The 27,428-nt window shown below is 41.4% G+C and overlaps 1 protein-coding gene across 1 annotated transcript in view; it reads left to right on the top strand.

Annotated features, from left to right (window-relative positions):
• The first annotated feature begins 5,158 nt into the window (after positions 1-5,158).
• The window catches only part of G2E3 (G2/M-phase specific E3 ubiquitin protein ligase), a 108,093-nt gene continuing 85,823 nt past the window's right edge, over positions 5,159-27,428 (top strand). The window contains exon 1 of the mRNA XM_053282812.1: positions 5,159-5,266. The gene's annotated coding sequence lies outside the window, so the exon portion shown is untranslated. The remainder of the gene's footprint in view (positions 5,267-27,428) is intronic.

The following is a 27,428-nucleotide window of genomic DNA, read 5'->3' as shown; positions in this document are numbered from 1 at the left end:
GTGGCTGTCTCACCACACCTCACTAGCGGGCCAGCCCTACCTTTGTGCAAAAGATGTTGAAGCAGCCTCAATATGACAATTGTAATATTTGAGTCATCCCTGTAAGAAAATACCAGGGATAGCAAAGACTGCTATATCTCACTATTATAGTGTCTTTTAAGCTATATGTTTTAAATGAAATAAGAATTTATCATTTGGACTACTAATGAAGCTTAGGACAGTAAGTGGCATGCAGAATATGGCCCCAAGTTATGAAGATTTTAGGCAACAGTTTCTCCTGTGTTTAAATTTTAAGAGTAGTTACCATAGCAACTGCTAGACACAGCATATGGTATGTCTGCTACCTCTGAGATAACAGAGCAATTTCTAAAGAATTTAATTTACAATATGGTGTGAACACTTGTACTTTTTACCATTTTTCCAGAGTGTTGTATAAGGTACTGTTGTTCCCTGACATACTCTTCATGTTGAATGCTCATTTTGTGCCTTCTTTTCATGCTAAGCAAACAATTTCTTCATTTTCTTTTCCCCCCTTAATACTATAAATTTCCTACTAATACAAAGGAAAATCTAAAAGATTATGGGCACAACCCGCTGGAAAAGTCTCCTGCACAAACCCCAGCATAATCCCTTACACAGTTCTCATTCATGTCAATGAGATATCCTGGTGGATTGCAGCATATATTGGGGGGAAAGGTTACTGGACAAGTAAAAAATAAATATTTAATATGTGTTTTTATGTATTTTACTGATATTTACTGATATACCATTTTTCAGGTGAACCGCACAAAGCAATTTACATAAAAGGAACCATCAATAAGGAACCATATAACAAGCAACACGTTAACAAATTAACAGATCGCCAGAGCCAGATGGCATCTACCCAAGAGTCCTTAAAGAACTCAAATGTGAAATTGCCGGCCTCGTTGCAAATATATATAACATCCCTATAATCAGGCTTGTACCAGAGGGCTGGAAAATAGCCAGGGTAATACTAATTTTCAAAAAGGGATCCAGGGGTATCCGGGAAATCACAAGCCAGTTAGCTTAGCGTCTGTTTTGAGCAAATTGGTGGAAAGCATTGTCAAGGATAAAATTGATAAGCATATAGAAGATCAAGATCTTTTCCCCACCTTCTGCCCCAGTCTCTGGCCTGCCTGTGCCGGGCCCAAGCGGCCAGGCCAAGTGCCGCCGCTACCGTGGCCAGGCCCGCCACCCCCTCGCCACCATGGCTGGGCCCCCCGCCACCTTGCCTCCACAGCCCGGCCCCCCACTGCCACCTCACCTCCGCGGCCAGGCCCGCCACTGCCTCCCCTCTGTGGCCGGGCCTGCCGCTACCTCGCCTCTGCGGCCGGGTCTGCCACCGTCCTATCCTCCTGGACTATCCTTTACACATTGTGTGCTCTTAAGACTTTGTATCTTCTGTGTTCCATTCAGAGCAAGATGACTTTTAGGTAGCTCTGTGCTGGCAATTGGGGGAAGGAGGGCTACCTTGGCTTTAACATGAGAGTTCGGTGGTGGCAGCCCCCAGTCTGTTTCTGTCTCTTCTCTTCTTCCCTCAGAGCAAGATGGTTCCAGGTAACTCTGTGGTGGCAGTTGAAGGGGAGGGGCTACCTCAGCTGGAACATGGGAGCTGGATTGTGGCAGCTCCCCAGCCTACACCACCCCAGCATGGTGTAGTGCCTAGTTTGCTGGACTAGGACCGGGGAGACCTGAGTTCAAATCCCCGTTCAGCTATGATACTTGCTGGGTGACTCTGGGCCAGTCACTTCTCTCTCAGCCCAACCTACTTCACAGGGTTGTTGTGAGGAGAAACCTAAGTATGTAGTACACCGCTCTGGGCTTCTTGGAGAAAGAGTGGGATATAAATGTAAAATAATAATAATAATAACAATTAATGTCTCCCCCAGTGAGGCACTACCTTTGCGTGGTTGTGGGACTTGCGTGCTCTTAGGAAGGTGAGAGCTATGCCAGAGGTCCAACCATACTAGACAGGTCTCACTGGAGGAGCCAGACGAAGAGTGCCTCTCCCATCAACAATATGGTGAGACGTAACTTTAATAAATCTATACTGGATCGGTCGTTGCCCGGGTCAACAAGGACCGGGCCAGGTTCTGGAGTCCCTGGACATCTGGTGGCAAGTGGGCTACAGGACTCAGGATCTTCAGTTGAGCAACCAGGGCTAGAGATTGCAAGGTGACTGGAAGAAACGTCGCTTAACTGGGAAAAATATACAAAAAATGCCAATGAAGAAATAATGATCTGCTATTACAAGTCTAGTCCAACTAGAAGAAGTTATTTTAAAAGAGTGTACCAAATTTGGAAAGAGAAGCATCCAGATACAGAAATAACAGAACAAAGGCTAGCAGACCAGAGAAGATTCATAATAAGAAATAAAGTATTCACAGATGTTGAGCTGGAAGAACTGCAAAGAGCAACACAGGCTCAAGATTTGGAAGAAGCATTACCACCAACTGAAGAAGTTGCTCAGGCACAGGTGGAGGAGGTGTTAGAAATAGAGGATGTCACTGTTGCTGAACTGTTTCAAAATCAAAACCAGGCAACCTCCCCTTTGCCTCCACCTCAAAAACCCAAATGCCGTTTAACAGAAAAGCAACAAGAACTAAAGCAAAAAATAACTGAGCGCATGAACCAAACAACCACCAGGGTTCGACTTCCAGCTCTAAAAACTGTTGCCAAAAAACAACTTCCTCAGATATTAAAAGATGTCAATGCTGCACTTGCAAAAATAACAACCAATAATTTGCAAGAAACAAACCAACTAATGTACAGTGCAGCAACAATAACAACACAAGAGCTCAGATATAAGATCAGAGGACCTGTAAAAAAAGAAAGTAGTACATCACCTAAATGGATTAGATTAGAAAATAAAATCTCCAGGCTTAGATCAGATGCTAGTAAATTGAAAGATATGAAAGACAAGAAACTGAAGAATGAAAACATCAAACAGTATCTGATCCAAAAATACCACCTAGATTCAAGGAAAATTAGAGAAGTCCTGGAAATAATAAAGCAGCAAATAACAGCAGTGTCAAAGAAGATTAGCAGATATGAAACCAGAATTACACAACACAGGCAGAACCTTCAATTCCAGTCGAATCAGAAACGTTTCTACCAAAGCATAGAAGGAGAAACTGCAAGAAACCTAGAAACACCAAATAAAGTAGAAACAGTGCAGTTCTGGGGGAAATTATGGGACAATCCAATAGATTATAATAAAAAAGCAGGCTGGATGAAAGAGGTCAAAAAATGTAACCAACAAATGCAAGATCTAATAATAACACCAGAATTAATAAGTGAAAGAGCAAAGATAATTAAAAATTGGACGGCACCAGGCAACGATGAACTGCATGGCTTTTGGCTTAAACACCTAACAAGCCTTCATAAACAACTATCAAAACAGTTCAATCACATTTTGCAAGGAGGTGATATTGAACAATGGCTAACAACTGGAAAAACTCATCTCATAATGAAAGACCCAGCAAAAGGTGCAGTTCCAAGTAATTCTAGACCGATAACTTGTCTGCCAACCATATTCAAATTATTAACTGGAATAATAGCAGATGAAGTGATGCAACACTTATTCACTAACAAACAGCTTCTAGTTGAACAGAAAGGAAATTGCCAAACACCAGAGGCACAAAAGACCAGCTGCTGATTGACAAAAAGATTTTAGAAAATTGAAAGAGGAGAAATACCAATCTAAGTGTTGTATGGATTGACTACAAGAAAGCCTTCGATTCATTGCCTCACACATGGATACTAAAATGTTTAGAAACAACTGGTGTCAGCAAAAACATTCAGATATTTATTTTTAAAAGCAATGAACATGTGGAGTACACAGTTAACAATCAATAGTGAGACACTTGGACAGGTTAGCATTAGAAGAGGCATTTTCCAAGGGGACTCACTATCCCCTCTGTTGTTTGTAATTGCCATGACCCCACTTTCACAAATACTAAACAAAACAGGCCTCGGATACCAAACATCTAAAACATCAAGTAAAATCAACCATCTGCTGTACATGGACAATCTGAAGTTGTATGGAAAGTTCCAGTCAGAAATCGAATCACTGCTAAACACTGTCCGTATATTCAGTAGCGATATAGCAATGTAGTTTGGACTAGACAAGTGTACTGCGTTAATAATGAACAGAGGGAAAATAACAAAAACAGAAGGAATAGAACTGCCCAATGGAAGCAAGATCAAGAACCTGGAAGAGAAAGAACCTTACAAATACTTGGGCATTCTCCAGGCTGATAACATCGCACACACTGAAGTTAAAAGAAAAATTGGAAGTGAATACATCAGGAGTCCAAACTCAATGGCGGGAACACCATACAAGCCATAAACACCTGGGCTATACCTGCTATCAGGTACACTGCAGGAATAATAGACTTGACCCAGGCAGAGATAGAGACGCTAGATCGTAAGACCAGGAAAATAATGACCATCAATTATGCTCTGCACCCCCGCAGTGATGTCGATAGGCTAGAGCTCCCTCGCAGCTCAGGTGGATGAGGAATGCTGCAAGTCCATGAAACAGTAGAGGAGGAGAAAAGAGGTCTTGAAGAATATATAAAGGACAGTGAAGAAGATGCACTTCAAATGGTCGATAATGCGAAACTATTCAACACCAATGAAAGAAAGCAGGCCTACAAGAAAGAACAAGTCAAGAACCGAGCAGAAAAATGGAAAAATAAGCCACTGCATGGTCAATATTTACACAATATAAGTGGAAAATCAGACATCACCAAGACCTGGCAATGGCTTAAGAATGGCAACTTGAAGAAAGAAACAGAGGGTTTAATACTGGCTGCACAAGAACAGGCACTAAGAACCAGGGGCGTAACTACCATTAGGCAGGGGGAGGCAGTCGTCTCAGGGCCCCACTGCCTTGAGGGGCCCCCCAGAGACACCTCACATGACTCCCCATTGCCCCCTGCCCAGCCCCAAGACCCTTCAGCCACTTGCCCTGTTTGCCCCCTCTCCTGCTTGTCGTCCTGGTCGGCAATCAAAGCAGCAGGCAAGCTGCTTTTCTCCCCGCCTCTCAGCTGATCGGCAGGTGGGCGGGGCTTCCAGGGAGGCCTCCGTGTAGGCCTCAGTGAAGCCTGAATTCGAGTAGGCTGGCAAGCCCCAGGAAGAAGGCTGGCAAGCCCCAGGAAGAAGGCTGGCAGTCAGACTGGCCACTACAGTTCTCTGCAGCAGACCCTCTTCCCAGGCCAGACAGCTCAGCCTTTGCCAGGTAGAATATGAATTCCTTTTTGTGGTTACACCCCCCACCCCCTATATAGGGATCTGCTTGCCATAGGGCTTTGATGGGGGGGGGGGAGACTGAGAAGTCTCTGAATATTTAATTTAAAACTGATTGGAAAATTTGCTGGCTTTAAAAAAAACCTCTAAAAAGTCCTATAAGTGGCTTGTTTCATGGCAGGAAATTACAAAAACTTCTGGAACAAATTTATTTATGTATTCATTCATTCATTCATTCATTCATAAATACACTTATGTTCAAGTTGTTTTGCAACCCAGGTCTGAGTGAGAACTGAGACATGAGTGAGAACTGTGACGCATGTGTTGTGCTTTTATATTTTTTCCCCTTAGGGTAAATCTGGCCAACATGTGAATGCAGCACCTCCATTCCAGAGGAGATGTGTGTTAAAGGGCTTTAAAAGCCTCTTGTGAAAAACCTCCTGGAATCAAACTTTATTGAATTGGTTCAGAATTCTGAGAAAACAAACATAGGCTCACCCTGCATGGTTGAAAGTCTCCTTTGCTAATCTGCAGCAAGGGGCCCATTTTAATAATTAGTGTTTCTAGTGTCTTCTCATTTGCTCCATTTTGTACATCTGTTTTTTGTATGTTTTGAATGAGGACAGAAATGTGAGAATAAAAGTCCCCTGCTAACTGGGCAAAGAGGTACCTTTTTCTCTTTGTAAACCACCCTGAGCCATTTTTGGAAGGGCAGTATAGAAATCGAATTATTATTATTATTATTATTATTATTATTATTATTATTATTATTATTATTATAATAAAATTTCTTGGTGGGGGGGGCATTTAAGAATCTTGTCTCAGGGCCCACTCCAACCTAGTTACGCCCCTGCTAAGAACAAATGCAATGAGAGCAAAGGTAGAAAAGTCAACAACAAACAGCAAGTGCCGCCTTTGTCAAGAAGCAGATGAAACAGTGGACCACCTGATCAGCTGTTGTAAAAAGATCGCACAGACTGACTACAAACAAAGGCATGACAAGGTAGCAGGGATGATACACTGGAACATCTGCAAAAAATACAAGCTACCTGTAGCCAAACATTGGTGGGACCATCAAATTGAAAAAGTGGTAGAAAATGAAGATGTAAAAATATTATGGGATTCCGACTACAAACAGACAAATATCTGCCACACAATACACCAGATATAACTGTAGTCGAGAAGGAAGAAAAAGAAGTTAAAATAATCGACATAGCAATACCAGGGGATAGCAGAATAGAAGAAAAAGAAATAGAAAAAACCACCAAATACAAAGATCTACAAATTGAAATTGAAAGGCTGTGGCAGAAAAAGACCAAAATAATCCCATTGGTAATTGGCGCCCTGGGTGCGGTTCCAAAAGACCTTGAAGAGCACCTCAACACCATAGGGGCCACAGAAATCACCATCAGCTTTACTGGGAACAGCCTATATTCTGCGACGATATCTATAACAACTGACAATAAAATTCTGGCATCCCTGGTCCTTGGGAAGGACTCGATGTCTGGATAAAACAAACCAGTCAATAACACCTGTTTGACTGTGTAAAATAATAATAATACAAATACAATACAAAGCAGCTTAAAAACTCATTTTTAAATTAGTTTAAAAATCAGATCAAATCTGAAAACCCAAATTTAAAAGGCCTGGGTGAACAAAAAGGTCTTTACCTGGCATCTAAAAGAACAAAGTGATGAAGCCAGACGAGCCTTACTGGGGAGGCTATTCCATAAACCGGGGGCAACTACTGAAAAGGCCCTCTCACCTTGTTTGGCGGGGGCTCCCAGAGGAGGGCCTCTGAAGAAGATCTTAAAGTTTGAGCAGGGACATATGAGGCAAGGCGCTCTTTCAGGTAACCTGGCCCCAAGCCATTTAGGGCTTTAAATGGCATTGCACTCCTCTCCCTGAAGCCACAGAGTCATAATTGGGGAGTATTCCTGAATCCAGAACTGCTCCTGGAAGCTCAGATGGTTGTAGTGGCAAGGAATGCATTGTGCCAACTTTTTCTTATATGCCAGCTGTACCCTTTCCTTGTTTTTATAGTGTTCTGAACTGGAGCTGTTTGGCTTGATCATATTTCACCAATACATTGCCAGTTATACTTGTTACCAGATTTGCTTCAGGGTTGAATATTCAAGGTCTATTTTGATCTTTAATGCCTTAACGGCTGGGTCCAGGGTATCCCAAGAATAACCTCTCGTACATATGAGACTGCCTAAGAATTCTGATGCTTTGGAGATCAGAAAAATGGCACTGGGGAAGGGGATAAACATCCATCCAATACTGCTTCCCCAATCTAAATCTCTATTAGTTCTGCAGGGGAAAACATTCAGGAAGGGTAGTATATTCAACAAAGCAAAAGCATAGGAGACCCTCTTTACAGACCTCCTGTGTCATGTCTAGTTTAGTTCTAGCTATTCTCAATTATTATGTTGTGGTAGTGCTTCTCTTGGCATCATATAATACACAGCCCAAACAAGGGGTGCAGCAGGGAAATGTTTGACTAACAAGCAGGAGGTTACCGGTTCGAATCCCCACTGGTACTATACTGGGCAGCAGCGATATAGGAAGATGCTGAAAGGCATCATCTCATACTGCACGGCAGGAGGCAATGGTAAACCACTCCTGTATTCTACCAAAGAAAACCACAGGGCTCTGTGGGTGCCATGAGTCGGAATTGACTTGACGGCACACTTTACCTTTACCAAACACAACAGTTGGGTTGTGCCTGGGTTGCAGTGGAATGTGCAGTACCATGCAAATTAGAATGCTATTTTTCAGGGGGAGATGAAAGAGTGGAAAACTGTCCAGGCAGCCAGCTAGTGGATAATCTGTGCATGTGTGGCTCTGATTTGTTCCTTTTTCTTGAGGTTTTTGAGAATTAGAAAGGCTCCACTGATTTTCTGTAAACCTAGTGGATGCTGCTTTTCAAATTCTGCCTCATCCAACTGGCTGAAACCCTTTGTAAGCATTTTATTTGCTCACCCGCATGCTGGACTTTCCATTTCTGTTTATGGTATGTTATCTTAGAACAAATCCATGGGAACATTTTGCAGTGTGGATCGTCTCTCAGCTCAATGTAGTGGAGTTTACAACTTTATTTTCAGACCACTGGCAACCTCTGACAGGCAGCCACATTGTGCATGTGCTAGTTTGCGGCATCCAATTAATTTCTAAATTGCGCCACACGGAGCTGACATGTTCTCTTTATTGTATGCATATCTGTGATCAAGAACTTTAATGGCTCACTGTGAAAGCAGCTCTCTCCTTTGTGAAGCCAAAAGTATGTGGGGTTTTCTACACCTCCTCTTGTCAGTCTAGATGATTCATGAGGCAGAGTAGGCTGTATGCCCTATATCAATACAATTACATAATCAGTAGCTGTAAGTTAAATCATTCTTCACACCCACTAGTGAAAATATGACAATAAAGCTATTCTCCTTATGATTTTGCTCCATTGAAAGTAATTATATATAGCTAGAAACTATAGTTTCAAGCATTATCTTCACCCCATACCTCAAACTTTTTGTTCTCCATGGGATGTATGCTGAAAAAAGAACAAGCCATTTCTGAAGAGGCAAAGTATATAATTTTTTTCACGGCAATATAATAAAGGAGAAAAAAGGAGGCAAGAAATGATTTGATTAGTTAATTGAAGGTCCTGTAAATGTCAGCAGTGAGTTTCTGCAAACTGGATCTTTGACTCAGGGGCTACTTCCACAGTGCAAACCATAGTTAAGCACTAAGTAGATCAAATGGTTTCTTCATGCAAAGGACCAAGTTTCCATTAAGACAGAGGTTCCCAACCTATGGCACTCCAGATGTTGCTGAACTACAACTCCCATCAGCTCCAGAGTTGTAGTTCAGCAACATCTGGAGTGCCACAGATTGGGGACCCCTGCTGGGGCAGAGCCACTATTAAACGACAGGGTTCAAAGAACTTGGGTTATCAGTGAAAAGGGCTGCTGGAGCCCCTATTGCAAATGATGTCACATGCAAAAGGGACATGGCCCAATTGCCAGAGGGCCCACCCAAGCCTTCCTGATCTCATTTCCAGGCAAGTGAGTGTAATTCGCACATATAGCATGCACCACTATAACATATGCCTGTGCATTTTCCTTGGCTGTGCACACATACTTTGTTGTCTAGAGTCACATTCCATGACATTCAGAAGCCTATAGAGAGAGGGGGGGAATTCTCAGAACTGGGGATTTGACAGAACTAGTGCAGAAGAATGTTATATTCATTGGCTAAGACTCTTTCAGGAATAGTAGTGGAACCTGTGGGAAGCATCTTTGGCATGGGGAGGAGATCGGGGTCTGCTAGAGACTGTAGTGCTCACTTTTCTTTCCTCATTGTTATCAGTCACGTTTTATATAATCTGGCATAATACAATTTTTCAGGACCTGAATTTTTGAACTCCACAAATGTTCTTTTTGAACCACACTTTTTTGTGTGTGAATGGCATGTTTTTGTGTTTTGTTCAGAAACACCCTAAGAAATTTCACCTGTGTTACAGAAACTTGTTTGGTGTCCTTGAAAAATTTCAGATGCTTCTCCTTGGAAGGAAAATTCATTTTGAAGGTATAGATATAGATATAGGTATATTTCAGTGGATATGTCTTAGATCTTAGGCCATCAAATACATGCTTTGCAAAACCTGAGTTTACAAATGTATACAGTATACTCAGGCTAATGCAATATGTGAGCAGTGTCATCTACAGAAAGCTCCTCTTCTGCTCCTGAGACAATTCCAGTTCGAGTTCTGCAACTGCCTAGTGCGTGGAGCCTCAACTAATATGTCCAATGAGTATGTACTTCAGAGTTTAGTTTTCCTTTAACACAACCAAACAGAATTTGATAAAAAATAATCCCAGAGGCTTGATCAGAATCAAGTATCCAAAACTAAGATTTATTTGGGTTTTTTAAAGTTATTTTTTTCTCACAAGTGTCTAACCAGAGTCTGGTATCTCACAGTTCTCTGTTTTTCTGACCCTTTTTGGCTGGTGTTGAGAAACAATCTCCTGTTGCTGTCTCCTCTTCTTATACAATGGTAATCTGAAGTCTTTAAAGTATAGTTTACCAAATGACTGCTCTCACAGGAGCTCCCTTGGCTGATACCTTCTACTTCAGGCCCTCTGGATCTACTGAGGATTGCATTTGCACCTTTTCTCCCCATATATGGTAGTCCCTATTCAAGTTATGCAGCCCCTACTGGATGAGTTTATAACATATCCTATTTTAACCTTTAACGAACAGGGGTTACACAAACACATGCATGGGGCTGATCAAGTTGGTCTTTCTTGACTGGCACCACACTACTGCAACTACAGAAGAACAGTACTGCAATAGGGAAGGACCATAGCTCAGTGGAAGAGCATCTGCTTTGCTTGCAGGAGATCTCAGTTTCAGTCTTTGGCATCTATAGGGAGGGCTGGGAAAAACACACCGGAAACCCCTGAGAGCCAGTCAGTGGTAGTCACTGAGAGCCACGGAGAGCCAGTTAATGTAGACAGTACTGAGCTAGATGGATCAATGCACTAACTCAGTATAAGGCAGCTTATTATGTAACATCCCATGAATGGAGTCGAGAACTCTATCAAGTATGGCAAAAATTAGTTAGAGCTTCAGGGTTTGGGTCTTTCTTGAAAATATTTTCTTTAAACATTTGGAGACATGCATAGTCAATAACAACAGAAACAAAAATAAGAAAGCCCACACCAACAGCACAGTCTGTAGAGGAGTTATTTATGAGGGCCCAGACCAAATCCAATAAAGTCAAGCAAGCAGATTGTTCCAAAATGATTGATGTTGCTTCATAGGTTGTGGAATGGCTGAGTTATAATTAGCTCAAGCAATAAAAGGCTACCATGTCTTCTTTAAAAAGTCTGGCTTGGTTTGGATAGGCATATTTTGTGTGTGAGTTTTTTAGATAAAGCAACATACCAGATCAAGGGCTTTTACTGATCTGGGAGCTTCTAAAAGAAATATAATCAAATCTAGTGCAATAGTCTGAGGGCTATAGGTCTCCTGAAGCCTCAGATGCAAGATGCCTCTCAATACCTATTGCAGGAGAGCAACAGCAATAGAGAAGGCATGCCCTCACCTCTTTTTTGTGGGCTTCCCAGGAGAAACTGGTGGGCCACTATGTGAAACAGGATGCTGGACTAGTTTCCTTGGGCCTGATTCAGTTCTTATGTCCCTTGTATAACAAAACAAAACAACAACAACAACACTGATAATAAAATTCAGCTATCCCAGGTCCTTGGGAAGGACTCAATGTCTGGATAAAACAAACCAGTCAATAACACCTGTCTGACTGTGTAAACAAGAAATAATAATCATAAACCAATCAATAACATCTGTTTGACTGTGTGAATAAATAATAATAATAACCGCCCAGAGCCTCCGGATGGGGCGGTTTAGAAATAAAATAAATAAATAAATAAATAAATAAATAAATAAATAAATAAATAAATAAATAAATAAATAATAGCATGAGTTCTGACCAGCTCCAGTATCTTTAATTCAAAAGTTAAACTTTGTTCATATTCAGTTAACAAGATTTTGCTACTAGTTATGTTCCCTTGTCAATGGAATGACAGGAGGTTATTACTGTCCAATTCCTTAGCTGAGCCCAAATCTGATACCTAATTAACTTATATATTGCACTGGAAACTTAAGCCTTTTCCAATTTCACTATTTGTTTCTTTTATTTATTCTGTAGGGAACTGTAGGCATATGAACATGAAATTAAGTTCCATTTGAACTGTGCAACTGATTGATTAATTTTTCAAGAAAAAGAAGTCAAGGGCACTAAAAACAGGTTGTTCAGTGTGCAATGCAAGTGATATTTATGAACACATAGTAGGTGTGCATAAAAATGTGTTTGTGTAAAGTGGTATTTTATTGAAGAATGTGATGTAGGTTGTCATGGAGATTAAAAGCTTTGAAGTGCTTTTCATTGGTGCTAGTTATGGTTGTTGGGCACAAGGATATTAGTTCTGGCACCCTGAATCTTTCATTGTTGTAAAAATAATTGCACTTTTATCTGCACGGCAAGGGCTATTGAAGCAGGATAAATAAATGTAGACGCAGGAACAAATCTAACTTAAAGTAAACATGGAGCCCTTGTGACATGTCTCAGGTCAAAATTATGTGGCTGTAGCTTCTGCAAAGCATTCAAATGCTTGTTTTCCATTGCACGGTCACTCAGGCCATTTACAAGATGTCATTACAAGCTGTATAGAATCGGCAGTTTCTTCCAAAAGCAAAGGTGATGGAGAGGTATTGACAGCCTGCACATTGCTGGTAAATATAAGGGGGCTCTTTCAAAGTAAAGGAAACAGAAATGAAAAGCGTGTGTTTTTGTAAGTAGAACTGATATACGGTATTTGTATAACAACTCCAACATCACTTACAGCTTTGTATAAAAAGCAGAGCAATTTCTTGAACGATTAGAGAAAATTATATTGACAAGTTTACTTCTGTGAAAGGCTCTCTACTCTCTGTACAGGAACACTGATGTGTGGCAGAATTGCTCTGGGTAACTTCTTAACCAATAAATCAATGGCAAGAGCTGCAACCCAAGCAGCAGGCGGCCGAAACAGAAAATAGACATCAAGTGAGTTTTCAAAACTGACGAAAAGTGATGGTGATTAACTAGAATTATAGATATTTATATTTAAACTGACACCACAGAATACTTTTGACTCTTGACAGATATGTGGAATATTTAAATGCAGTAATTGTAGTTACAGGACCTCCTGGGATTAACCTGTTAGAAAGGTATGACAGGGAGGGGAAGAAAGGATTTTAAGATATAGAACAGGCTAAAAATGAGAGTAATTCATATAAGTGTGTGATGTTACTCATATTTGGTACTGATATACCTAATTGAAAACACATTTCAGGAGAAAAAGTCTGATAAAGTAACATGATTTGCATATTATAGCTCAAGTCAGAAAGAAACACACATCTTATATAGAAACTACAGTTCTGAGCTAAAATCAGAGCATCTACACCAGGCCTGCACAACATAAGGCCCAGATCTGGCCTGCAGGGGTCTTTTTGCTGACCCGCAGATTGGAATAGTCTGCAGCTACAGCAGGAGTCATGGACAACTCTTGGCTCATCACATTAACAGGCAGGAGCAGCAGCTCAATGCAGTGGAGCACTTGGAACCAGATAAGATACATGTGGCAGCAATGAACCGATAAGCAATTGAGCCAGTTACTGCATCTTGAGTGGCAGTAGCACCAGGCAGGCACAGAGTACACCCTAGAAAGGCAGAGGGTCACTCTTCGGTCAGTTCCCTTTTCTCCAAGGGGGCCATCCTCTCCTCTGTCCTCTCTGGAAACTGCCTTACAGCACTGTTCTATGCATGTTTAATATTTATTTATTTATTTGTTTGTTTGTTAAATTTATATACTGCCTTTCATTAAAGCAATCCCAAGGTGGTTTACAGCAAAAAAAAATTAACACAACATGGTAAAAAAGACACAAAATATTAAGGGGGGGGGAATATTAAACAAATCTGATTAAAAAATTTAAAACAAAAAGCATAAAAGCAATAAAGATTATAAGGAGCAGCAGCAGAGAATCAAATAAATGCCTGGGCAAAAAGCCAAGATTTTACATTTTTTTCTAAAAGCTGTGATGGAAACTGAGGAGCGAATAGCTACCAGGAGAGCATTCCAGAGTCTGGAAAATACTTAGAAATACATCTCACAATGGACCCAGTAAGAGTCTCACTCCCAAGTAAGCATGCCTGGGATTGCATTCTGAAAAGAACAGCAATGTAAGGAGGGAAGAGGACTTGGAATTAAACTTGAGCTCAACATTGATACCTGACAGAACTGTTATAAGGGACTATCTGAAGCTTTAAATTTGATACCTGTACTTCTATTTGATAATGATACTGTACTGAATTTGATAGTTATATTTAAAACAACAGGATGAAAAATATGCATCAGGATACACACACTTCAACGTGAGTGAAGAATACGAATATGAACATTTAGATACCACTTTTCAACAAAAGTTCCCAAAGCAGTTTACAAATAAATATTTGTAAACATTTGATTTATTTGTTTCAGCCCTAAAATTGTGTCATAAAATCAAACATAAACACACACACACACACACACACACAATATCTTTTTAAATTTTTATTTTTACAAAGGTCGATTTCATAATATACAATGCATAATACAATACATAATACTAGCTGGCCCAGGCGCAGAGCATCAGAGGAGAGCTGGTCTTGTGGTAGCAAGCATGACTTGTCCCCATAGCTAAGCAGGGTCCACCCTGGTTGCATATGAATGGGAGGCTTGATGTGTGAGCACTGCAAGATATTCCCCTCAGGGGATGAAGCCGCTCTGGGAAGAGCAGAAGGTTCCAAATTCCCTCCCTGGCTTCTCCAAGATAGGGCTGAGAGAGATTCCTGCCTGCAACCTTGGAGAAGCCTCTGCCAGTCTGTGAAGACAATACTGAGCTGGATAGACCAATGGTCTGACTCAGTATATGACAGTTTCCTATGTTCCTATGTACACCTCTAGTTCTCCCTCATTCTTGGCCCCTCATTCTCAGCCTTTCCCTCCAATGTTTTTTCTCTTTGGCTTGCCACTTGGCCAGCCACTTTTCCCGGCTGCCCCCCACTCCCCCCACCACCACCGCTACATTCACTCCTCCCCCGCTGCTGCTTTCACTTTCTCTCCCCACCCACCTGCCCATTCACTGGCCTGTCCGTTGGCCTTATGTTCCCCGCCGCCACCACTTTCCTTTTCCCCTCCCCCCTCTTGCAAACTTTCACAAGAGCTGCCACACATGGGATTAGCAACGGGTACATCTAAGAGAATTATATAGAGACAGAATCCAAATAACAGTAAATCACAGGGGTCATAACACTTTCCTGTGCCATCTGCAGGTAGAGCAAAAGTGGCCAGTTTGGGGATGAGATTATATTTGTTTGCCAGCAGACCTATTTTGTGTGTGTTTGTTTTTGCAGATTGGACCAATGCTTGAGAGCTCTAACAGCTTAAAGAAAAACATGTGCTGCATATTCTTCCATTATAGAGAACAGTTAATGTGTAATATATTCAGTACAGCTTCTCTGCAGATGCAATCATTTACTGAATTGAACATATTACAGTATCACCCTTCTAAAATGGAGGTAGGCAGATGTTTACCTAAGAAGCGTAAAGGGCCCAGACCAAATCCACTTTCAGAATGTGAAATGCAACTTAACCTGACAGAATTATGCTGAGTGCTTATATCTACCTCCATCTGGCAATGATGTGATGAAGGGTTGGGGAAATGCACAGTATAATGATTTGAAGGCACAGGGTATGTTGTACATTATGGACGGGGAGTTAGAGCTTGGGACTCTATCCTTTTCTGTAGTTCTACCCTTCATAATAAACTGTAGTTATTTAGTTAAAATGTGACAAACCATGTGGACATTACTAGATCTTAATATTTTCATAACACTTATAAATGTTGCTGAAGAGTTCACTAAAACAAAGCTATGATAGGTTTTGTTAAGAAAGGAATGGAAACTAAAACAAGCAGTTGAGGTACAAACTAATGTGCCTACTTTCTGTAAGCCACCATCTTGGATTGGGATGCATGACATCATCACAAACCATGTTGTTCAGGTGTCCCTGTGTGGCACAACATCTGTACAAAGTTTGGTTCAAATTGGTGCAGGCACTGAGAAGTTGCTAGTGGAGGGACACACACACACACAGAGAGACAGCAAGGTGATCTCTTAAGCAAACTTTCAATATGCAAGGTAGGCAAAAAACTAGTATAGATCTGTGATGCATCTACATTTAGAATTTTGTGTGGGAGCAGGAGGAAGTTTAAAAAGAGCCGCTGAAATGATTGATGAAATTATTCATCTGAGGAAGAAAGCTTTGTAAGATCATTATTATATATTTATTGAAGACTTAGTTTTGAGGTTGTATATATATATTGTAAAACATATTGTAAATATTTTAATGATTGATGGTTATTTTAAAGTGCTAAGATTAATAAGGTCTGTCTCCAGTTACCACCAACTCCTCTGATGGCTACACAGAGACGGGCCTTCTCAGTTGCTGCCCTGAGATTGTGGAATGCACTCCCCACTAAAATACGATCCTCCCCATCTCTGGCAATTTTTAAAAAACATCTAAAACCCCATCTTTTTAACCAAGCTTTCTCAGCCTTTTAAAATTTGTTGTTTTAATTTTGTGATTGCTTTTAAATTGTTGAATTGTTTTAACTTTTTATATGTGTTTTAATTGTTTTATGTTAACCACCCAGAGATGAAAGTTTGGGCGGTATATAAATGCGATGAATAAATAAATAAATAATTTGTGGGATATACGTGTAAATTTGTTAATGCCATTATTGCTGTTTAATAATAATAAAAAAATTTTAAAATCTAATTTGATTTACAGTGAAACAGAATCTAATGAATAAACACTGAGAACAGTCAACATTTATTGGATTTATTTCTTGTTTACACAGTCAAACAGGAGTTATTGACTGGTTTGTTTTATCCAGACATCGAGTCCTTCCCAAAGACCTGGGATGGCTGAATTTTGTTATCGATGTTGTTGCTGTTATTATAGATATCGTCACAGAATATAGGCTGTTCCGAGTAAAGTTGCTTTTTGTAATTGGCTGGTGGTGATTTCTGTGGCTCCTATGGTGTTGAGGTGCTCTTCAAGTTGTTTTGGAATTGCACCTAGAGTGCCAATTACCACTGGAATTATTTGGGTCTTTTTCTGCCACAGCCTTTCAATTTCAGTTTGTAGATCTTTGTATTTTGTGATTTTTTCTATTTCTTTTTCTTCTATTCTGCTATCCCCTGGTATTGCTATGACAATTATTTTAACTTGTTTTTCTTCCTTCTCAACTACAGTTATATCTGTTGTATTGTGTGGCAGATGTTTGTCTGTTTGTAGTCGGAAGTCCCATAATAGTTTTGCATCTTCATTTTCTACCACTTTTCTAATTTTATGGTCCCACCAATTTTTGGCTACAGGTAGCTTGTATTTTTTGCAGATGTTCCAGTGTATCATCCCTGCTACCTTGTCATGCCTTTGTTTGTAGTCAGTCTGTGCGATCTTTTTACAACAGCTGATTAGGTGGTCCACTGTTTCATCTGCTTCTTGACAAAGGCGGCACTTGCTGTTTGTGGTTGATTTTTTGACTTTTGCTCTTATTGCATTTGTTCTTAGTGCCTGTTCTTGTGCAGCCAGTATTAAACCCTCTATTTCTTTCTTCAAGTTGCCATTCTTAAGCCATTGCCAGGTCTTGGTGATGTCTGATTTTCCACTTATATTGTGTAAATATTGACCACGCAGTGGCTTATTTTTCCATTTTTCTGCTCGGTTCTTGACTTGTTCTTTCTTGTAGGCCTGCTTTCTTTCATTGGTGTTGAATAGTTTCGCATTATTGACCATTTGAAGTGCATCTTCTTCACTGTCCTTGATATATTCTTCAAGACCCTTTTTCTCCTCCTCTACTGTTTCATGGACTTGCAGCATTCCTCATCCACCTGAGCTGCGAGGGAGCTCTAGCCTATCAACATCACTGCGGGGGTGCAGAGCATAATTGATGGTCATTATTTTCCTGGTCTTACGATCTAGCGTCTCTATCTCTGCCTGGGTCCAGTCTATTATTCCTGCAGTGTATCTGATAACAGGTATAGCCCAGGTGTTTATGGCGTGTATGGTGTTCCCGCCATTGAGTTTGGACTCCTGATGTATTCACTTCCAATTTTTCTTTTAACTTCAGTGTGTGCGATGTTATCAGCCTGGAGAATGCCCAAGTATTTGTAATGTTCTTTCTCTTCCAGGTTCTTGATCTTCCATTGGGCACTTCTGTTCCTTCTGTTTTTGTTATTTTTCCTGTGTTCATTATTAATGCAGCACACTTGTCTAGAGGAAACCTGAAATAAAAGCATGGTCTTGAGAACATTTCAAAACAAAACAAAACAAAATTTCTACCCCTGTTAATAGGAAACATAGGAAACTGCCATATACTGAGTCAGACCATCGGTCTATCTAGCTCAGTATTGACTTCACAGACTGGCAGCAACTTCTCCAAGGTTGCAGGCAGGAATCTCTCTCAGCCCTATCTTGGAGAAGCCAGGGAGGAAACTTGGAACCTTCTGCTCTTCCCAGAGCGGCTTCATCCGCTGAGGGGAATATCTTGGAGAATACATCAAGTCTCCCATTCATATGCAACCAGGGCAGACCCTGCTTAGCTATGGGGACAAGTCATGCTTGCTACCACAAGACCAGCTCTCCTCTGGAACTGGGCAAATAGGAAATGCTTGTTATATAATGAAAGAGCTCCAAGAAAATCCTTCTCCCTTTGCCATATTTAAAAGCTATTATCTTGGGAATCCTCACACATAAATTGTTTGCCAGATTCAGATTGAGTTTAAAATCACAATCAGATTGAGTTTAAAATCAAGGGGACCATTTTAACATTTAAATAAATTGTTTTAAAGGTGGACAGGGATAAACCAATGTGGTTCCAATAATTTCAAATCAGATATGTTATCACTCAAGTTCTGCCAGTTCGCATGAGCACACCATCTCGACTGTGGCACACCAAGGGCAGTGTTCTTGGTGCTGTGTAGAGAGTTTAAAGATAGTTGTAGAGCATGTGTAGTGGGACAATTCAGATGACCACCCCTTCACATAATTAAAGGAATCCCTGACTGCACGTTGCAATGTCAAGGCAGGTTTGCTCTTGGCATGACCCAGCATTGATCATGTGTGCTGGACAGTGCTCATGCGCACTGGCCCTTAGTTAACAAATATAATTGTACTGGTCGGGGGAGAACAATTCAGGTCAGTGCTGCCATGAAGTAGAGTGAAGTGGTCCACTTCAGGCAGCAGATTTGGGGCATTTGTTAGACTTACTTACATCCTCATTTGTAAGTGAATTTGCTTAGTACCATACCACATTTATAAAGAAAGAACCAGATAGAAATCCTTTATTTCATACATGTGGCCCATAGCAGGCAAAAGTGACACAGGATGGAGGAAATGCTTTAATATAAAAGGAAAAAGGAATGATTTGAAAGGAGAGGGGAAGGGTGCTATTTGATACTCCAGGTAGTAAAATATCTTGAGCTGCCACTGAAAACTATGGCAGGACAATCCATAGCCTCCACTACTTTAAATGGGTTAATCACTCAATAGTAACAATTGATTCTCAGTTTGAACATAAAGTGGTCAAGATGTGATATTTGGCAGGTTGAAAAGCAGGGAGGATAGGCTTATGGTTCCTTTTGTTTTTTAAGCTTTAAATTTATGGTGATTTGTTGTTTATTAATATTGTAAGAAGATAACTTTATATTTGTTATTTCACGAAAAGAGATGAGCGGGAAGTCCAATTTTGTTTGTCGTGTTTGTTATGGATGTTATCATTGTTAAAAATCAATAAAAAATTAAAAGGGGGGGTTGGGAAAGATGTGATATTTGGGAAAGGGCCTGGGATAAACCTTGGAGAAAGAAGAATGGTTATGGAATAATGCTGCTAAAAACCATTATCAGTGTGACTCTAAACGAGGTTTTTTTTCACCCTCACTAAACCATGTGCATTGAGCACTTATATAAAAATCTTTTCCAGGTTGTTGCTGGAGATGTCAAGCTCCTAATGTAGACCTTCTCCATAGAATTTGGAATTGCCAACTCTTTAAAACATATTGGGAAGAAATCTGAGAAAAAGTTAAAGTGATTATGTTATCCTCTGTGCACTAATAATAGCCACTGCCCAGTCAGCCTGCTAATGAGGCTGGGTAAGGCAGACACCTCAGACAGTGGATTGGTGAGGATGCTGCCTGCAGACCAGTGCCTCTTGGCATGAGGCACTCTGGCCCAGGACTCTCTTCTCTTGTTACAAGTCACATGCACTACACCATTTTTGTGTGCTTCAGTGTACTTCCTAAACTTAGCCTTTCAGCCATTTTCTTCCCTTAGCCTGATTGGAAGGGAAACACTGGACCCATTCACACATAATGGGAAATGGGAGTGGAAGGGGCCTGAGGTTGAATTTTTAGTGCGTCCGAACACACGCAACCCTGGCCTGGTTCGGACACAAAAGTGATCCAGGGTTTCCCTCCTGAAACTCCAGTTTGAACCTTTGGATTGTAGTAGGTTTCACCACTCCTACCTGAGGTTAAACAGTGCCAGCATCATCTAACAGTCCCACTGAGCTCAAACCAGAGTTAAGGTAGGAAGCTCCTCCCTTGCTCCAGCTGTGATTGGCTGTTGGGGCTGTCCATTCCAGAAGGAAGCCATGCAGCCAGATCCCTCTCCTCTCTGCAGTCTCCCTGATTGCAGTAGGGATACTGCTGGTTATGTCTGATAGCAGACAGGTAAGCGGGGCGGGGGGAGGGTAAGGGCAGAACCACCAACAGGAGGAATTTGCCCAAAGGGGTCAACCCCCCCCCAAAAAAAACCACCCCTGTATATATTTTGGCTATTTCTCAACAGATCTGTTTGATATTTGATCGGGTTATCATGGCCATTTCCAACATTGTCTGGGTTTGTTAGTATTTAAAATGTTCTGGGTTTCTAATGGCGGAATGCTGTTTGACCTATCTACCTTAACTATGCAAACACTCCTGCATACAGTATATAGTGGCAGAGCAGTTTAAAATTAGCCAAGGAGCTGCATAGCAAGCACAAGGGCAAGATTCAGAGGATAGCCTTATGAGAACCAGGTTGCAAAGACAATTATCTGTTCACTGCATGCCGTTCTTGAATTCTGGCTTGGAGATTCTTCACCTCTGCTCAGATTATCACATCCTACCCCAAAATTTAGATCAGTGACAAAAATCATGTTGTAATTCATAAAATTATTTTTAAATCTCAACTATTATGGAGAGCTAAGAAATTCTTTGACTCCATCTAGTGGTGGTTGACTGTAATTTGCAGCTGCTCTTTTTGTTTTATCCCACCAGGCAAATAGCAGCTTGAAGGAGGTGATTTGGGTCAGGAAAATGGTGCAGGGCAAAGGGTTAAACCCGCTTCCCTCATTGTCACATACTCATTCTGAATCACTTCCTCCAGCTGCAGATGTTATTATCACTTTTATTAAAAAGTGAGAGATTCTACTCACTGATTGATTGATTAAGTGCAGTCAAGTCGGTGCCAACTCTTAGCAACCACATAGACAGATTTTCTGCAGGATGATCTGTTTTCAGCTTGGCCTATAAAGTCTCTCAGTGGTGCATTCATTGCTGTCATAATCGAGTCCATCCACCTTGCTGCTGGTCTTTCTCCTCTTCTTCTTCTTCTTCCTTCAACTTTTCCCAGTATTATGGACTGTCTTCTCAAGGGAGCTGGGTTTTTGCATAATGTGTCCAAAGTATGATAGTTTGAGCCTGGTCATTTATGCCTAGAGTGAAAATTCTGGATTGATTTGCTCTATGATCCATTTGTTTGTTTTCCTGGCTGTTCATGGTATCTCAAAAGTCTTCTCCAGCACCAAAATCCAAAAGCGTGAATACTTTTTCTATCTTGCTTCTTCAAAGTCTAGCTTTCGCATCCATAGAGTGTCACGGGGAAAAGCATTGTCCAAACAATTCTAATCTTTGTAGGTATAGACATATCACAACATCTAAATATCATTCCCAGGGGCTTCATTGCAACCCTACCAAGTGTTAGTCTGCCACGTATTTCTTGACTGTTGGGTCTTTTACTGTTGATGGTTGATCCTAAAAGGCAGAAGCTATCCACCACTTCAATGTCATCATTATCAATTCTGAGGCTAGTTGCTGTACCCATTGTCATTAGTTTACTCTCCTTTACATTTAGTCATAGTCCCATTTTTTCACTCTGCTCCTTGACTTTAATTACTAGAGCTTGCAGATCATCCGCATTCTCAGCTATCCAAGTGGTGTCATCAGCATAGCACAAGTTATTGATGTTTCTTCCTCCAGTTTTAAAACCACGCTCATCTTCTTCCACTCCAGGTTCTCTCGGTATATGCTCACCATATAAGTTGAACAAATAAGGAAAAAGAAGACATCCATGTCTTACTCCTTTGCTGATCTGGAACCAGTCTGTTTCACCATGTTCCGTCTGGACTCTGGCTTCCTGTCCTATGTATAGGTTTCTCATAAGGACAATGAGATGTTCTGGGATGCCCATTTTCCTAAGGATATTCCACAACTTGACATGGTTGATGCAATTGAAGGCTTTTCTGTAGTCAATAAAGCAGATAATGACTTCTTTGGGGTATTTTTTGGCTTTCTCAATTATCCAGTGTGCATCAGTAATAATGTCTCTTGCTCCTCGACCTTTTCTGAAACCAGCTTGAACATCCAGCATTTCCCTCACCATGTAGGGCTCTAATCTGTGTTGGATAATCCTGAGCATTATTTTGCTAGCATGTGAAATTAAGGATATTGTGCAGTAGTTTGCGCAATCTGTTATGTCTCATTTCTTTGGTATGAGTATGTAAACTGTCCTCTTCCAATCAGTTGGCCACTATGTCGTTCTCCAGATTTGCTGGCATAGTTTGGTTAGAGCCTTGACTGGTTCTTCTTCTGTTGCTTGCCATATATCTGTAGCTATTCCATCAATTCCTGTAGCCTTCCAACTTGGTAATGACCGTAGTGCTGATCTGACTTGATCTTCCTATACTAGAGGTTCTTGCAAGTAGGGAATATCTTCTGGAGTATCTTGGATGTTGACGTCCCTGTTGTACAGATTTTCAGTATACTCCTTCCATTTCTGTTTGATCTTCTCTGGATCAGTTACTACCTGTTCTTCAGCACCCCTTAACATACCAATTCGAGGTTGGAATCTCCCTCTGAGTTCAGAGATCTTTTAGAAAACTTCCCTTGTTTTTTCGTGTATCTATTTCTAACCTCAAAGTCTTTACAGATGTCATTGTAGTACTGCTCTTTGTCTCTTCTATCAGCCTTCTGAAATTCCCTATTAAGTTCCTTCATAAAGTCTTTATCTTCTTGACTTTGGCTTCTCTCCTCTTCTTGGCAATTTCCACTGTCTGTTCTGACATCCATTTTGCTTTCTCTTGGTCTTTGGCCGTCTCTTTTCACATTCGTCTTTAACATCGTCTTTGATTTTATTCCATAGTTCCTCTGGTTCCCTATCAATGAGGTTCAGAACTTCAAAGCAGTTTCTGAAGTTCTCCTTGAAAATAGTGGGTACATTCTCAAGATCAAATCGTGGAAACTGGATAGCTCCCCCACCACCACCACCACCTTTAGCTTGACTTGGAACTTGCACATAAGCAGTTCGTGATCTGTTCCACAATCAGCCCTCGGCCACATTTTTGCTGTTATAACTGAGCTCTTCAGCCTTCTTGCACCAATAATGTAATCAGTTTGATTTCTGTGTACTCCATCTTGTGATGTCCATGTGTATAGGCACCACTTTGGTTGTTTGAAGAATGTGTTAGCAATGAAGAGATAATTGAATTGGCAGATACTAATAAGTCATCCTCCCGCTTCATTTCTGTTTCTTAGGCCATACAGTCCGACTATGTTTTCCTCTTTAACATTGCCAACTTTGGCATTCCAGTCTCCAACAACCAGCAGCACATCTTGCTTGCGTGTTCTCTCAATTTCATACTGAACTTGAGCATAAAACTCATTAACTTGCTCTTCTTCTGCATTATGTTAAAGGGTTGTCCACAAAATCTAATTGATATTAGTCAGTCACTGACTGCATTGTACCCAAGTACTGTCATTGCTATATATTTCCTGACTATGAAAGCAACACCATTCCTTCTTTGTTTTTCATGTCCTCACTGAGTAGTACGGTATGATTTTCTGACTGAAAGTGTCCAATCCCAGTCAATTCTAATTCGCTGATGCCCAAGACATCAATGTGTAGTAGATTCATTTCATCTTTCACTGTGTTGAGCTTTCCCATATTCATGCTTCTTACGTTCCATGTTCCCATTGTATTTCTCTCTTTGCTGCTTCAGATTTTCTTTTCCTGCATGGCCTTCTATGTTGGTGTACTTCATACGATTGAATTATTATCAGAATGTAGTATTATTTACATAAACCTAATAAGAACATAATAACAGCCCTGCTGGATCAGGCACAAGGCCCATCTAGTCCAGCATCCTGTTTCACACAGTAGCCCACCAGATGCCTCTGGGGAGCCCACAGGGAAGAAGTATGTGCATGCCCTCTCTCCTGCTGTTGCTCCCCTGTGACTGGTATTGAGAGGCATCATGCCTCTGAGGCTGGAGAAGGCCCACAGCCATCAGACTAGTAGCCATTGATAGACTAGTAGCCATTGATGAATCTGTCTAAGCCCCTTTTAAAGCTGTCCAAGCTAGTGGCCATCACCACATCTCATGGCAAAGAATTCCATAGATTAATTATGTGCTGTGTGAAAAAGTACTTCCTCTTGTCGGTCCTAAATTTCCTAACCTTCAGTTTCATGGGGTGAGCCCTGGTTCTAGTGTTGTGAGAGAAGAAGAAAAATCTCTCTGTCTACCCACTCCATGCATAATTTTATATACTTTGATCATGTCTCCCCTTAGTCGCCTCTTTTCCAAGGTAAAGAGCCGCAGATGCTCTAGCCTAACCTCATAAGGAAAGTGCTCCAGGCCCCTGATCATTTTGGTTGCCCTCTTCTGCACCTTTTCCATTTCTACAATATCCTTCTTAAGATACGGTGACCAAAGCTGTATGCAATACTCCAGACGTGACCCCACCATAGATTTGCATAAGGGCATTATAATATTAGCACTTTTATTTTCAGTCCTCTTCCTAATGATTCCTAGCATGGAATTGGCCTTTTTCACAGCTGCCATGCACTGAGACAACACTTTCAATGAGCTGTCCACCACAACCCCCAGATCTCCCTCCTGGTCAGTCTTTGACCTATTGTTTGTATGTACATCTGATCAATGATCATAATAAAGCTATTCATTTCCCCCATGGCAATATCAGCCACTAGACATCCAAAAGGCTTTAGCCTAACTGTGTCATAAACACCATTGGTCCTCTGAGAGATTCTCAATCCTTCCTCAGTAGCATGTTGAGTACCATCCAACCTGAAGGGCCCATCATTTGGCATTACATCAGAAATCATTTTATCTTGTCTTTCCATGTGGTTTTCTTGGTAAAGTACAGGAGTAGTTACCATTGCCTTGTCCCGCACAGTATGAAATTATGCCTTTGTCATTGTCACTAAAGTGACCGTCCTTCCTGTATCACTGCTGCTCTATATATGTACCTGCTTGGTTTAGCTGGGCAGCTGGGATGACCTTCGCACCTTGAGTGACTCTACTGGTAGGGATGTGCACGAACCAGTCCCGAGGCCATTAAAGAGGCCTCCAAACCAGTTTGAACATGGCCTGGTCTGGCGGTCTGGCACCAGTGGGCGGGGTCTTTAAGGGCAGGGGGGTTGCACTTACCTCTCCCGCCACTTTCCCCCCACTGGCACTCTGGCTTTTTGAAATATTTTTGGGGAGGCAGCGTTCCTCCCTGCCGCCCCTGCCCCCGTTGTTGGCCAGAAATACTGGAAGTAGCTATCACGCTTGTGCCTGCCACCACTGAGTGTGTCTGCACATGTCACGCAATGTGCGTGGTGGGCGCACGTGGTGGCAGCGGGCACATGCACAATCATTACTTCTGGTATTTCCGGCCAACAATGAGGGCAGGGGCAGCAGAGAGGAATGCTGCCGCCCCAAAAACATTTCAAAAAAATGGAGCACCGGCAGGGGAAAAGCAGCAGGAGGGGTAAATGCAAATTCCCCCACCCTTAAAGGGAGACCCCCGCCGGCACCAGACCGCACCTCTGTGGTTCCGTGCACATCCCTACCTACTGGGAGTATACCTCCCAGTGTACTTCACTCATCCCTCCCAGGAACACCCCACACATACCACCACGAGGAGGCAGCATAGCAGGATTTGTGGAGGATCCTACTCACAGATGTCCCATATCACATCTCAACTGGCCTTTGCATATGATGAACTTCTTACACCAGATATTGCTTCCGGGTAGAAAACTGTTAAGTAGCGCATATGTGCACAGTCAGTGTAGCGACTGCACAAGGCTATTTTACATTGGGAACTGAACTGCAATCAGAGTTTTCCACAGGATTTACACCTACCAAATAATAAAATGTGTTTCTGTCAGACATGACAATAACATGAATGAAGGAAAATTATAATGTGTGAAGAGGCTCTGAAAGCAAAGTATTATATTATTGTACACACCAGTCCACATGAGATTTCAAAAATTAATGTATTCTATCCTTGCACACAAATATGGCCTTATTGGTACAAAACTGTAACTGTGAGCCTCTCATAGCTACTGACCAAGGGTGAATGCACACATGGCCAATGTGCTTCATAGCCAAAGTGCTTCACAGTGCCAATATCTTTTTAGGGCAGGGAAGAAAGGCAGGCGTGGGGGCCACAGAGTTATTCACATCAAATCCTAGGGAAGGAAGAATGAAGAAGCAAAGGCATCAGGGAAAAAGATCTCAACAATGCACCTAGAGTTGTTTGAAAGGGTCCAGTGCCATTTCTTTTATCTCAGTTATTCTGAGATAGTAGTGAATACTGGTTTAGCTCTCTCTTTCAAATATTAAGCCCTTAATAGTCACATGATTCATGATGGTCTCATGGGCCATCAGAATGCCCTTAATACATGAGAGTACAACTGTGCTGGCAAAATACTATGATGGGAGAGCGAGTAGGGATTCTAGACTGCAAGTAGCGCAGAATGGCAACAGAAAAAACATGCAGAAAGGGCAAACACATCCTCTAACATCTTAGAAGATTATGGCCAACATGAATATGGGCAGTTCTGGACCACTTATGCCACTGCAGGTGCCTAAAAAAATGCTGGTGGTCTTGTGCAAGAGTGCTCCGGCACAAATACTTAAACTGGCACCATCACATTTCCGTGATGCTACTTACACTATTTCCAATGTAAGCAACGTCATGGAAGTGCAGTCACACCAATTTAAGTATTTGTGCAGGAGCACTCTTGCACAAGACCGGCAGCATCCATTATTTATTTATTTATTATGCCCACCGCGTCACGAGTTGAGGAGTGAGATTAATGTGCAGCCCATGCAGCTAGAGTTAAAGTTCCAGTGGGGTGAGGCAAAAGGGAGGGGCAGATGGA

This window comes from Hemicordylus capensis, chromosome 1 (genome assembly GCF_027244095.1).
Source record: "Hemicordylus capensis ecotype Gifberg chromosome 1, rHemCap1.1.pri, whole genome shotgun sequence".
Lineage (NCBI taxonomy): Eukaryota > Metazoa > Chordata > Lepidosauria > Squamata > Cordylidae > Hemicordylus > Hemicordylus capensis.
The sequence above is the reverse complement of the archived record's forward strand: the minus strand, read 5'-3'. Positions and strand labels throughout refer to the sequence as shown.